General features: G+C 45.7%; 1 long non-coding RNA gene across 1 annotated transcript; it reads left to right on the forward strand.

The window, feature by feature from the left end:
• The first annotated feature begins 1,197 nt into the window (after positions 1–1,197).
• Positions 1,198–13,718, forward strand: LOC309876360. Its single transcript, XR_014317162.1, has 3 exons — positions 1,198–1,226; positions 1,789–1,895; positions 13,704–13,718. It is a non-coding gene; the product is annotated as an uncharacterized lncRNA (long non-coding RNA).
• Positions 13,719–14,756: the final 1,038 nt, after the last annotated feature.

The raw sequence follows: 14,756 nt of genomic DNA on the forward strand, positions 1-14,756 counted from the left end.
AAAAAAGGTTCAGAAAATGCACTTTTTGTCCAAGATTGTGTTGCCAAGTTCCAGCCTGCAGCTATCGGCAGCTGAGCAATACAGCCCTAACTATATGCTTTATAATAAAAAGCTGACAGACCTTTAATTTTAGCCACTTTTGTTCCCAATATACCAAATGCATTAACATGCCCAGTCCACTTACAGAAGGCATATCTAGGCCATTTTCTTTCACATTTTTAGATAGAGAAATGTGAGTTTGCGGGTCCAGGCTCTGTGCAGGCTCAGCAGCAGCACTGCAGGAAAACCCCTCCGGATGGGGCTGGAATTGTTGGGAATGTTGTGTCATGGAGAAGTCAGCACAGACCTGGCTCAGAGTCACAGCTGACATGCAGTTTCCAGTGCTGTCTGTTCCTTGAAGGGCACATATTGTGGCAGGCTGGTTGCTCTCCACTGGAAGCCCCACAGCACTTGTGATCCCGTCACTTGCAGCAGGAGATGCACCCAGCCAGCTGCATGCTGTCTGCTCAGGATAGGCATTGGCACACCATAGCTAAAGGGCATCTTGTTCCCCAAAAAGGCAACGCTCCCCTTCCACACCAAAAGGAAATAAATCCACTGAATTCCAGAAAGCAAACAAACAAAAAGCAGGCTGCTGTTCCCCCTTGCAGTGCAGGGACAGCGGGATTTTTTTTTTTTTCCTGAATATTTCTAGGTCATTTCTGTTATTGCAGCTGGGTGCCTTCTCTCCTTTCCTGCTTGCCTCTTTGCAGCCCTTATGGGAGCTATCTTACCTCTTTTTCACAGGTGGGGAAACCAAGGCACAGAGATTAACCCAGCTGCTAAATCACCCAAGGAGGCTGTATCACAGCATCAGCCTCCAGAACTCATAAAAGGTTTTAGCAGCATGGTGAGTGTGGGGCCAGCACCACTAGCATGTGCTCACTGTTTTCTGTATGCAGTAAATATTTTCTTTGTGATGTTCTGCTTTTGCTGAGTTGGTCTTTCAGTTGCTTCCCTTTTTTTTTTTTTTTTTTTTTTTTTTTTAAATTAGGAAGCCTGCTGGGAAAGCTCTGCAGCAGCTCTGGTCACAGCTGGCTGGGCACCTGGCTTGCTGGGCTTGGAGCTGGCTGAGGCTGGTACCTCCAGGATGGGGCCGCAAGCATTGGCTCTTGAGGTCTTACAGAAAGGTGGCTTCCCTGCAGCTCTGCTCCTTGCCAAGCTGTACTTTGGCCAGTAAATGAAAGGTAAAAAGTGTTATTTTGTTGTTTTGGGTGTTCACTGTGGTCCCAAGCCTATAGATGCAGGGAGGGGAAAGCAACCCCATTCCTTCCTTACAAGTCCATAGGGCTGTTAGCACAGACCGCTCCTCTCCTTTTGCTGGGGGCTTGCTGGCGAGCTGGGTGGTGCTCTAAGTGAAGGGGGATGCTGCAGCTCGGGTTGTTTAACAGCTGAAGCATGCAGGATCTGCTGTCCGACCCCGGCACAGCTTCAGCACCGCTTATGGATGTCAGATTTGTCACGTCTCTTCTCCCAGGCACCTCGCTGCTGTCACAGCTCGGCGTCTGCCATATGTTGCAGCCCAGTGCTCGGAGGTATGTTTTCCTCAGGGCACGATGGAATAAGACTGCTTAATTCTGGGCCTAGCACTGTGTTCTCTGGCTTGTGCCCCTTTCCCAATGAAGGGCTTAGGTAGCTCTCTCCAAGCCCTGCAAATGCATTTAGGGTGGCCTTACTCTGAGGGACGTTGTACCCCACATGTAATATGGTAACAACCATAATTAAAACGTTTATCGATGATGCTTGCAGGGTAAACGAATGGTAAAATCCAAGGAGCACTAAATCACGTGGAACCTGTTGTGCCATTTCCCTTCTGAACGGTAATCCCTCTGGGAGCAGAGACTGGACCAAGCCCAGTAAGTGGCAGAGTGGACCAGGGCACAGCAGGAAGGGGGCTGTGGACTTGCATATCTGTCTTTTCCCCTGCAGCCAGAATGTTTTACAAACTACTTCCTTCAAAATAAATATATATATTTGATGTAAGGAGAACTACTTCAGTCTCATGTTAGCAAAATATTTACTTTATAGCTTGAAGCATACAGAAAGTCCAGCAAAGCTGCTTTCTGTGCTCATAACCTTGAAGTTAGGACTCTAATGTGGTGCTTTGCAGAAGCAGCTCAGGCTCAGGCATGCTCAACTTGTTTTGGCATTAGGAGAAGCGAAGTGGTGAAGCAATGTGCCCAGAAAACCTCTCAGTGGCTGCATCAAGGTTATTCCCATCCCTCTGGGTTCAGCTGGGTCTGTTTCTCCTCTGCTCAGGCACCTTTTATAGAAAGGAAGACTATCCTGTAGTTACAGAACACGAGGCTGTACCAGGTCTTGCGAAACAGGATTTGTGCTCAGCATCAGGCTGCAAGAAGTTTTTGCAGCACTATCTGAGATGGCAATTTGGACCCCCATGTAGCTTGGGGTTTGCAACAAACTCAAAGCTCAGGTCTGGGGCTTCAAAGCAAATTTCGTGGGAAAGTGGTTCCAAGTACTTTTGTCTCCAGTTCAAAAAAAGAAAAAGGAAAAAAAATAGCTTCCATGGGAAGAAGCTGCTACTAATTTTAGTAGATGAATGGTGTTACGTGGTGGGTGGCCAAGGTGATTTTACTTTTTTGAATGGCACATCCCTTGTTTTCTAAATTGTAGTAGTGAGTGGCAGTAATAGCGCTATACATAGTTCTTCGGGAAATGCTGATACGTGAATGTTTGCAAGAGCAACTGCATCCAGTCGCTACTCTTTAATGTTCATTTAAAAGAGAAAAAAAAAAAAAAGCCCTCAAACAAGTAACTCATAAGCAGATCTAAGCAAAGTGGAATCACCTCAAAGTAGCGTAAAGTTCGCCAGCCTTCTGAGTACACCTGGGTCGTGCATGCCTTTATCTTCATAATTATGTATGCTTTTGATATGGAAGGTGAAACTTAGCACTTTGCTTGAATTCAGCTTGGAGACTTGGGATTTGTTTGAACCGCTCACCCCACACTGATCTCTGGAGCTGCAAATCTTGCAAATCTGGGACAAGCACAGAGAGAGTGGTTAGCAGGCAAAACGTGTGTGTGCTCTTGTGGTCAACAGCTTGTCTGCATCTAAGCTATGCAGATGCTTCAAAAGCAAAATATTTTTAAAAACAACTCCCTAGAGAATGAATGATACAAGAAACAGTGGAGCCATTCTTGCAGTCCGTGTGCATCCTGGTGTCGTTGCAGTGCTTGGAAAGATGGACAGGTTTCTGCACAGTCTGCTCGGGAGAGACATCCTGCTTGCTTTTCCTTGGCAAAGACAGCACACTGCTATTCTGCTGTGGGAGGTACAGCTCTCCCCAGGAGACTGAAAGGCAAGGATTTAATTTTTTCAGGAGCTTATTATAAATGACTGTGACTAACAGGCGTGTCTTCGGTCTGGTGATGGGTGAGTGCACTCTGGGCACATGTTGCCCTGTGACTCCCTGTCTCCCAGCTGTACATTCCCAGGCTGCTTCCCAGTCAGAGTAAAACCTGGCCACGCTTCCCTCGTAACATGTTTTGAATGGAACCCGTTAGGGAAGAGGTCAGAAGAAGCAGTACTGGGTGGCTAAGATGCTTTCTAATGCATCAAGGCATTTTGATAATGTTGACAACACGGGTGGTGAAGAAAGTGAGCAAGCGTATAGAAAACAAGAAGCGAGGTATTAGTACTCATGCCAGAGTTCATTGCTGAAATGACTTAATCTGTCACTGAAATAAGGTCTAGAAATGTTGTCCACATCAAAGGAAACGTACACTTTGATGGGTTTTGGAGGGTGTTTTTCCTTCGGAAAGCAGCATGTGGTAACTGAGCTACTGACATGCCAGTAATTCAAAGGAGAGTTTTGCATCCCTGCTGTGAGGCTGAATGACAACATAATACAGTTATTAAGGGGGGAAAAGGAAGTCTCAGTCCCAGGTCTTCTGCACTTTACACTCTGTAACAACAACAAGCAATGTCAAGGGAAAAAACAAAACAAAACAAAAAACTCATATCTCTTATATCAGGCAACCTTGAATTTCTACAGCAGTTCTCAGATTGGAACAAAAGTGAGGGATTTGAAGATTTTAAGTGAGAAATGACTTGCTGGGTTTTGCCAGTCAAACTTTTGGAAATGTGTTTGTTCCAGAAGGAGTTATATTTAACTTTTGTTTGTTTTCAGTCTTACTAAAAATGTCTGGCTGTAAATCGCTGGAGGAGTAGGCTTTGAGTTTCTTACCCTCTCCCACCACCTCCCAGCCACCTTCTTCCAGGTAAGAGTAGGAGCAGAAAAGGAAAAAGTGTGGGGAGGAAAGTGCACAAACAGTGCTTTTGAAAAATCCCTGAACCCACTGAAAAGATTATTTCCTACTTTAAAATTTTCAACCTACTTTGCTCAATAAAGAATGCGGTGTGAATGCTTGACAAAAAAAATCAGAGTCACAAGTAGCATGAGGAGGGGCTGCACCTAGAGGCACTGGGCCCTGCTGTCCCCAGAGCAGCACGGGAGGGATTTGAGGCGGCTTGCTCCAACCTCTGAAGGTGAACTTGAGTCCATTGCTGCCAATGTTAGTGACAACCATCAATGGTAGCTGTTAGTTAGAGAACATGCTGTTGGAGGAGGCGTAAAATGTATTCACCCACTCTCCCCAGGCACTTGGGAATAGTTCAGTAACCCTGGCGTGAATTTATAATCCATCATTTGGGTTTCAAAACGCAACATGTGAAGAAAAGGGAAGGACGTGATGTATTCCTTTAATCAGATCTTTGCTAAGGTTCGAGTGCAGCGGGTTAAGTGCCGCCTTATACATGTGAGAACAAAAAAGTGAACAATAATGGTGTGAGCACAGCTCCACTATCCTGTGCTGCTTCTCCCTCTGCCAGACAGAAATAGCATTAAGAAGTGGCAATGAATTTCAGTGAAAAAATATGCTTTTTGTTTTTCTTTAACAATTAACACAATTTGCATGAATTTTAATTTCAAAATTTAACATCTTAAGTAACAGTATCTCAGCTTTTGCTATGGTTGCCTCATTAATGGAACAAGTGAGTTACCGTCCTTTTTTTTTTTTTTTTTTTTTTTTTCCCCTACATATTTCAAAAAGTTAAAAGACAACCAAACCAACAACTTTTCCAAAGTGTCCACATTCACAGAATGGCAGCCAGCCCCATATCTATATGATTGCTACTGACATATGGGTTCGGTCCTTCAGGCTTTCCCAGAGAACGTGTTGTCTTGTGGTATTTCTTGTCTAACCAGAGAGAGTAATGGAAACAGTGTGAGGAAAAGCTGTTCAGATAAGTGTTTGCCAACCATCTAGTTTTATGGTTCCTTGGAGCAATCTGCTATGTATTCCTCTTTGTGAATTGTATTTCTCCCTATAAAGAGAGTTTGGTTAAGGCACGTAACTTTATGTTGCACTGTCAGCCTATTTATCCGTGCCCGGGGCAAGATGTCAGCTGTCTTTGAACATGAAAGGCTCTAATTTCTTATCAGCTTTATGGAGATGATCTTTTTCTTACATCTTTTCATCAGAGCTGAGTAATGGCTGTGTGCTGACAAAAGTCATAACCCAAATGACGACAGCGTGTAGGACTCCAAACCACAACTATTCATAGCAAATGATCCCAAACTACTAACGTCTGGAGCCCTGAAGACCCGTGTTGGGATAGACAAATCTCCTGACTAGCTGTAAAGACACCAGCCAGCAGCAAATCGCCTCCCAGGAGCAAGCAGCCGTGTAATCAGCTGAGCATGGGAACCATGGGTTCAGACATCTCTGGTTACCAGAGACAGGCTTGGGCTCTGGCCAGCTGTTTGGCTCAGGTTGGGAGCGGGGCAGTGGCTGTAGTGCCCTGGGAGTGCTGGTGGGAGGACCATGAGGATGAAATCCAGCAGTCACCGTCTGGCCCACGTGCTCTGAGGGGGTGCCGAGGGAATCCTGGGCATGTGCTGCTCTGCCTGCTGTCACCGCTGCCTTACTGACAGGGAGGCACCTGGAGCTGAGGCCTCGTCTTGTCCTGCTTCAAAACTGCAATTTCAGGGCAACTGAATCACCAAAACTTTCAGGTGGACTTGTGTACATTTGCTTTGCTTGGGGAAGAACAAAACCTAGCAGACCATTTAATTTCAACACTTCCAAAATGAAAAATTCCACTTCGGGTCAAGTGAAATGTACTTTTAAAAGCAATTACCTCTGTTTTAATTTAGCTCCCCTCCCTCCAAAACAAAATGCTGAATTTGAACTCCAACTTAAAATAGATAAATAAATTACAGTAGCTTTTTATACATCATCTAGAGGTGAACTGTGCTTCCCAGGCTGTGGAGGGGAGTCACTACTTGGGACTATCTGTAGTTGCAAAGCTCCCCATCTTAAAGACCCTCTGAGGAGTGCTGATACCATCAGCCAGCTGGGGGTCTGGGGCAATGTAACACTGATTCAGCATTTCTTTAGGTTCCAGATGTTGCCAGCCCTGGGAGGACATAATGGTGCAGAACGTATAAAATTCCGATTTAAATGTGCTGTATGGAGGAAATGAGCGTAGCAACTGCTGTTTCATTCCACACGAGTAAGCAGTAAACTTCACACCATCGCAAAATAATAATCACCTGCTTGTGGCTGTTGTGCACACTGGTATTGTGAAGAAATAGAAGCACACCAAGAAATATTTGGCAGCTTCAAATATGACTGACATTGTTCTTCCAAAATCCTGGCATGTTTGCATGGTATTCACCAGGTAATTCACCAGGGAGGGCTACTCGTGTGATGTACATGGTGGAGCTGCAATGTGTGGATATTTACATTTTAATTACGGTGATTCAAGGAGATGTTATTCTTCTGACTTAGGGGTGGATTGTTATTTTTATAAAATGGTATTCCCTGATGGCAGGGAAGAAAAATGGGAGTGGTGCTGCCTAGCTTGAGGAACTTGAGAGCAGACCTGTGCTACGCCACTGGTTTTTATGCAGCCGTGAGCAGCTGGCTTGGCCAAGTGGCTGAGGGAGAGCATCGTGTGAAATGGGGACACATGTAGGAGGGGTGCTGAGCCAACTGGTGTGTGCTCCCACTGGGGCTCTTGCTGAAGGGGCAGCCTCTGGAGCTTTTCCCAGGTCTGTTGTCCCCAAGGCCAGCATCTGGGCTTGGGGCATCCCACAGAACTGCCATACGGTGGCTGTGCATGTCTGTAAAATTACGCACACCTGAGTCCTGAATGGCAGCTCCCTAGCTAAAGAGCTTGGCTTGTGCAATGGTGTGGCTGAGCTGTGTCTGTATTTTCCTTTTATTTTTGACCACTACTTCAGACTCGAAGTCTGAATGCCATTATGTGAACTTGCAAAATATTTTCTGTCTAATGTCTTTCAAGGGTGTTGACAAAATCCAGCATTTTTGGATATAATACACCATGCTTGCACAGCACTGAGGTGGCTAAAGCAAGTGAAGCTGATTTTTAACAGAACTTTTTTTTTTTTTTTTTTCCAGATTCTTATTTTATCCTGGCAATCTAATATCCATAATTAACAGCAGCGCCTGTTGTTTTTTTAAATGCATAACCAGAAGCTGTTAATTAGGCAACAGTAGGAGAACAATAACTGAAAGTGTAGGAGGGAGGCAAAAGGATCAGTGTTCCTGTTCTGCTGCATTTGAGCACCTCTCAGTAAACAGCTAGAGAAAAAGAAAGAAGACTCTCTGAATAGGGTTCGTTTTCCTGTGGTTGTGTTTGGATCTACTAAATAGACGGATTTATTTGCGCCCACATGCATGCTACAATAACAACCGTCCTCCTTTTATAGCATGCTAATCATGCAAAAAATGTTGATAGGGCTAAGTATTATAATGCCTGAGGGAAAAGAGGAACAAGGTGTCCTGCTGTTGGGTACCGTGCAGACCCTGCCTGGCTGTGAAAGGCAGGCAGCGGGTGTGGGGAAGGAATATAACACAGTTCCTGCTGTTAGGATGGAGGGGAAAACTGCTGCTCCCCGATGGTACACAGTTAATGGGACGTTTTGGAGCAGGGCAGGGCAAAAAGATTGAAATAGAATAATTGTTTGTACACTTTTACACAAAAAGCCTTTTGGAGTGGACTGGCACCAGTTGGAAATTCACACTGAAGTCTTTGAGCTGTTTTAACGGGATGCAAAATGTTGGAAAATAAGAGCTCTCTACAACTGAGCATTGTTTTTTCAACCCTAGACACATGAGTAAAACATACCTCCGTTCAAATAGCAGAAATGTTTCTTTCTACCTCTACTTTAGTATAATCCTCAGTTGCACTATGGAAATCTCTCATGAGATTGCTGATTTGGAATGAAAATAAAACCTCTGTCTTCAAACTGCACAACAGCCGTGTTAGAGAAAGCTTTTACCTGTAACACAGTAATGGATGACGCGCTCTCCTTGAAGAAAGTAAGGGAATCAAGGGCATTTTCTCACCGTTGTAGCTGTTTTTGCAATGGATGTTTAGAGACTCTCTAATGAGGCATAACTGTTGTGATCGGATATGTGAAAAAATGTTGGGGGAAAATTGCTAAGCTGACAGCAAAAAGGCTTTGGAAGCCGGGTTAATAATACTTGATTGCGTGAGGGGTGTTTTGAAATCTAACTTCTGCCTACAAAACGCTCTTCAGATTTAAGAGGGAAGCATGGGATATTATCAGGGAAAGACTATTGAGAAGATTGTCCCTTGGCAGGTTGTCATCAGCAGTATCTGAGCTGACGAGCTGGTGTTCTGGTCCGTGAGATAGAAGCTATGTTGGGATGGTCAGCCCTGCTGAGGGACACACACAGTGTTTGTGTTCGAGCAGGTGGTAAGTGGGTGGAGGTACTTGATTTACTGGGGAGAGTCTGGATCTGTGGTCATGGGAAGTGACTGAAGAGTCCACTTATTTCGCCTAAGAAAAGATTTCCATCAGAAAAAAAACAATCTAGGGTGAGGAGGAGTACAAGAAGTGCACTGCTGGCTGATCCTCTGCTCTTCACAAGTCGTGTTCCTACCATCCTGCTCTGAAGGATATATAAATAAATATATATTTATATATCTCCCCAACTGTACAGCACATCAGCTATGTGCTATAGTACATGGGCACCTTCATCAGATACTGGCATCAACCTGGTGTCTTGACCTTGCTTAAACCTCTTACCACACACCTAGCAAGCTGGCAGTAATGAGACCAGAGCTGGCATTGATGCAGGTGTGCTGCCCGGGTATAATCACCCCGATTAACAGCTCCCTTCCCCCTGACACATCCACACGGTGCTTCGTTCACGCAGGCAAGTCAGGTGCTAGGTGAGGGATTAGGAAAAGGTACTGGGGTTAGCAGTAGCTTCAGATTCAGCAGTAATTTCTGTTTTATTTTTCAGTTTGGTTTCCGTTTGTTTGTTTTCATTTTAAGAGACAAAAACATAATTTCTCTCAGGGAAGGTGTGAAGCACGTTCCTCATGTGGCCACTGGCTGACTCATCGGATGGCGTGGCCACACCTGGAGCCTTGTGAGTTTGGATGTTGTTGTTTGCAGTGTGGGAACAAATATTCCCTCTTCAGACATCTTTATTATTGTTCCTTTCTTACATAATCCTTGGAAAGAAGCTGTGGCAAACAATCCTCCCCCTGCCTCGTTCTCTGCGTGTGGAGCACGGGAAGGCAGTGTTTTCTTAGGACTCGACATCCAGTGCTGCCTGATGTTCCTGGAAGGAGGGCTTGCCTCCCTGCGTGACTGCCTTTGTTCTGGGGTGGCCTTGGTGGTGGAAATGATGCTGTCTGTGCTGCGGGTGCGTGCGGGCTCCCTGCCACCAACTGAGCTTCCCCTCAGATGTCTCTGCTTTATCTTTTGTCTTTTAAATTGCATGCATGGATGATATATAGAAATCCGCACTCTGGGTTCCGTAAAATTCATTTCAGGGTTGCTGGGAGGTTTCTGCCAGGTTTGGAGCTCCACCAGGCCATGCTCTGCTCTAAATTAGACCTGGTGCCAGACAGCTTCTGGGCAGCCAGAGCACACAGAGGGAATCCCAGAATTGCAAAAGTCAGCCCCTCAAGTCACCCAGCCAATGCTGGCAAGATGTTAGCCATCTCAAGGCTATTGCACTTTTTTCCATTTTTTTCTCCAATTCTCAGAGATTATAACAGAAACTGAGCCACTCTACAACAGCAAGCAGCGTCCCATCACAAAAGCACCAGCTGCACAGGAATTTCGGTGGGCAATGGCAAGAAGGATGCACAGTTTTGGAGGTGACGAGGCCTTTTTGCTGACCTTGACCGTTAAGAGATGTCCAGTCTCGCTTTGCATTGCAGCATAGGTGCAGAAAGCAGCCACCTTCCCTGTGCTCTTTTGAAAATAAGAGGGCAAAGCAGCCATGAGCAGTAGCTTAAGTCCAGGTGCTGTTCAGCTGAAGCCTGCCCATATGACCTGCCTGCTCGGGAGTGATTTGGGCAGCTGGCTAGGCAGAGCTGCTCCTCTCAACTTTATTCTCTCTAATAAATGTGCTCTGGCAGTGCATCAGCTGCCTTATCTTCCTGTAAGGACAGAATCCCTTGGAGAGGCAGTCTCCAGGCTCAGCGAGGATTATGCTAACTCCTCTGGGTGAGTGCGGCTGGCTGCGATGCTCGACACACTGGCTTTGCCTTTCTAAGACGCACTCACTTTGAAATAGAGAGTGGGAGCAAGTTCAGGGGAGCAAATTAGCCAAGGGAAGTAGCCTTCTATCTGTCTTAATTAAGTACTAATACAACCTGTCACTGACTCTCCCCTGCAGTCACCAGTCAGTCAGTCAGTGATATATGGTATTTCAGTCAATCATCTTCCCCTCGGGGTCACTGCAGGCTTGTCCCAGCCGTGCTGAAGGCGGTGGGAGCCCATTTGTTGGCATCACTTGGGCTCTGCTCGGTGCTGTCTTGTATGTAAAATGCCTTGTGATATTCAGAAGCAGAGATGTTACCCAGCAGCACATCCCCTCGTGGTTTAAGATCAATCAAAAGCCTCTCATGCATCTGGCTATCTGCATAGAGAAGGGCGTCTGTGCCCAGAAATCAATTAGCTGCACCTCTCTATATGCATTGACCTAGCATCTGGTCCATCCTGCATGTGGTTGAGAGTGATGTTCTCCTCCCCTGGGGAGACATGGCCAGGCGGAGGTTAAATGGAGTGTGAAGGCATGCCCCTAACAGCCAGAGTAAAGCTGAAGTCAGTTCTGGCACCAGACAGCTAAGTGTGGTCTGAAGTTTGGGGTGGAGGGAGCAAGAAGTTCATGGCCTAGAGACCTTCACGCCTTGGCAATTCGGGTGGTCAGGCTGCAGCTCCGGATCCAGAGGTGGAAGCGTGTGGCCATTTCCTCTATAGGTTTCTGTGTGTTATGGACCTCAGCCTCTTTTGAACCATCTCATGGAAGTAGAGGCGTGTGTGCAGAAAGGGCTGCAGTCATGCTTTGCTGTCCGCACAGATGCACGGTAACAAGTATAGGTTGGATGCTCATTGGTATGTGACTCAGCCAGTATATAGCCAAGGGAATAACTATGGAAAATAAAGCCCACGTTTTTGGTGGTGTGTGAGAACGGAGAGTCTTGTACAGCTTGAGCTTTATGCAAATGAATTTTTGCACATCCTTGGACGAGTTAAATAAAGATGCCGTGTGAGCTGGGGAAACAAAGCGACTATTAAGTAGATCTGGACATGTGCATTTGCTACATATAGAGCATTTTCAAGACAGGGACTGCAATGGCATTGCTGGGTTTGGCTTCAATGGGAGCCTGAAGAAGTTCAGTCTCTGTAGCTGTCTATTTGGTCTGTACTGAGAAATGTGTGGAGGAGCAGCCTGGTCTTCAGGTGAGAGTGGACAGGAGATGAAGCTTGTGTTTGAGCAGAGGTTTTCAAACACAGACCCGCTTACTAGCCACAGGGGTGTGCACACACATCGCCCCTGCACCTGGCTGCCTGTCACAGCTTTCTGCAGCCCCTGCTTGTAGCGTGCCTTGGGCGTCCCAAGCGCGGTGCGTGACCTGGGTGCTTCTGGCGGGGGGTGGCACTGTCCATGTGGTAACAGACCTCCTTTTCTTTCCACTAAAGTGACATTTCCTCCAGCCACCCGGTGTGCTTTGGTTCAGAACTGAAGGTAAAACCTCTCTCATTACTCGGGGTTGTTTGTTTAATTCTCCGTATTACATAATGCTCCATTAAAAAGCATCTCCTTAAATGCTTACTGAAGCAAGCCAGGAGCGCATAAAGCTGCTAATGTAATTAGCAATAAAAATAATTCCAAAAACCAATTACTTCATTAATGTGGAGACAAGTGCAAATTTCATGGAGTAAATTTGCTTGCAGGTACAAAGCTGGTGTGGCAACATTTATGGTAATGGGCTATTATGGCCAGAGACAGGGACTTTGGTTCTCCAGCAGGGGCCACATTATGAATATGTTCAGCTTCTGGGAGGTTTTAGGGTCGTTATTTTTTATTTCTGTCTTTTTTTTTTTTTTTAGTTGTTTTTAGGGTGTCATTCACAGGGTCCAAGATAATTTTTTTGTTTGTTTTAACCAAATCTGTAACAAAGAAATATCAGTAGTCTTCCCTTGATGTCACCCCATCCTTCCCACATCATTGCCTGCTTTGTACCAGCGATGTCCCTGGCAGATAATCCTCTCTCCCCAAGAAGCAATTCCTTCTCCTCAGCACTGCAAGCAGCGCTTTTCAGTAGCATCCCGTAACCAAGCAACAAGCAGCATCCCCAAACAAGAAATCAAGGTGTACAGGAGAAAGCCCCGGCTGTGTGTGTTATAGTGCGATGCAGTGAAGATTGCTGCATCATGCTTATTTCTCCTTCGTGGTAAGATAAGAAAACAACCTGCAGTCTGCCATGTCTTGAAAACAACTCTGTCCTCTGAGATGTAAAGGGGATGGCTGCCTCTTTTTGCATCAGTCAGTGGTGGAATTAGTCCTGGCTTGGTCCAGACACTTCCAGAGGGAGTTATCCAGGCTGAGAGCATCGCTCAGACTTGCATCTTCTGCAGGTGACAGAGGACATCATTAGGATGTGAGTGAAAATGCTTTTTCCCCTGAGGTTCATCCCCACCTTGGAAATGCCAAAGAGGGCAAAGCAAGGTTGTGAGAGCACTGTGAGCCAGGGCAGTGCTACGGCACCACACCTGGCAGTACTCTGGGACCATTGTTCCCAAATACTGAAATCCTCTATGTTAGAAAGAATTACTAATACACTTACAGTTATGGGTCTTGGTGGAAATTGGTTGTTTAATTTTTTTCTGGTTTTGTATTTTGGCCCTTCTACTCAAAGTATTTTCTTGTGATTGCTTGGCAAATGGCAGTGCTAACCTATGTGGCTGTGTCTAAAAAGTCCCCTTCCAATTTACTTTTTTCCTGCTCCCTTTTTGTTTGCCATCTCCCACGTACGCTGCCTCGACTGAATGGACTGAAGCACAATTTCTTTTTAATAGGCTCGTGATTTTTAGCTGGTGTCTGAGTTATGGCCTAACATGCATTTCATTATAAAAGACATAATAACCTTTTCGTATACTCTGCATTCTGTTTTTAACACACTTATTAATGAGAAAACAAAGTTCATTGCATTAGTGGAGTAACAGCTCCTAATGGCCAGAATCGCTTGCATAACTGCCCAGACTGATAGCTCAGCAAGGCTGCTGTAACCAGCAACTAACAAATGTATAATGAGCCATTTCTGTACCTCAAATCAGGCTCGTCTGACTTATTCTGGAGAAGATATTCAGGATGTTATTAGTATGAGCTTGGTGCAAGGCTGTGTAAGAAGACAATTAGAGCCACGCAGTCTTCTGTGGAGTTATATTTAGAAATTCTCCAGGAGTATATTACTGACTGCAGTCAATAAGCAGGATGATCAACAGGCCAGCAACATTTAAAGAGGACACTGCATCAACAAACAGACTCTGCAGTCAGCCAGGGATTACTCATTCAGTTGTGTCACCTGAGTGTGTGAACAAAAATCTTTGCTAAAAAACATGCTTGACAAGAAGCTCAGTCAGCAGAGTACGTCAAATAGCACTGCTCACCCAGAAAAACGAATCAATGCAAAACATCATTTGAAAAAACGCGTCTAATGCGAGTGCAACACAGAGAGGGAAGCACCTGACACCCCCTAGCTCACTGAACGCAGCACGATTTCAATGCTCCATTCAACAGCTTTGTTGGGAAGGGGAGAAGCCATCCAGCAGATGTGAAGCAAGGGGACGGGGGGCAGTCCATGTGCTTGTCCTACTCCTGTGTGACAGCCCTCTTGAATTTAGAGGCAGCAGATTCCCATCGACGATAATCTGTGACTGCATTGAAGAACCACTAGGGTAATTGCAGAGGCAGGCTGGCCTTGAGGGATGGAGGGAAGCCTCATCTTAAATTTCTGACCTGAGAGTGAGCAAAACCTTTCCATCCCCTTGGGGACAAATCAGGCCCCTCCCTGCCACCTCCAGCTTCCCAGAGCACATCGTATCTGCTGGTCAAGACATGGCCTCATGCCACATGACCCCTCCTCGAGATCTGCAGACAAGAAGCTCTTCATATGACAGGTCAGTGCTATTTTCTTCTGGCAGTGCTGATGCCTCTGAGTGCCCGTTCAGCATCCACTGGTGATCTACGCAGCTGTATTGTCTGCTGGATCCTGAAATTAATAATAATAGAGAAATGGCTGGCAACCCTGCTGTGAGGATCCCACATCATGTGAGCCATGATGTGGGATCCTCACAGCAGGGTTGCCAGCCATTTTGTTGTCTTTGAAA

Source organism: Aythya marila, assembly GCF_965140915.1.
Source record: "Aythya marila genome assembly, chromosome: 3".
Classification (NCBI taxonomy): domain Eukaryota; kingdom Metazoa; phylum Chordata; class Aves; order Anseriformes; family Anatidae; genus Aythya; species Aythya marila.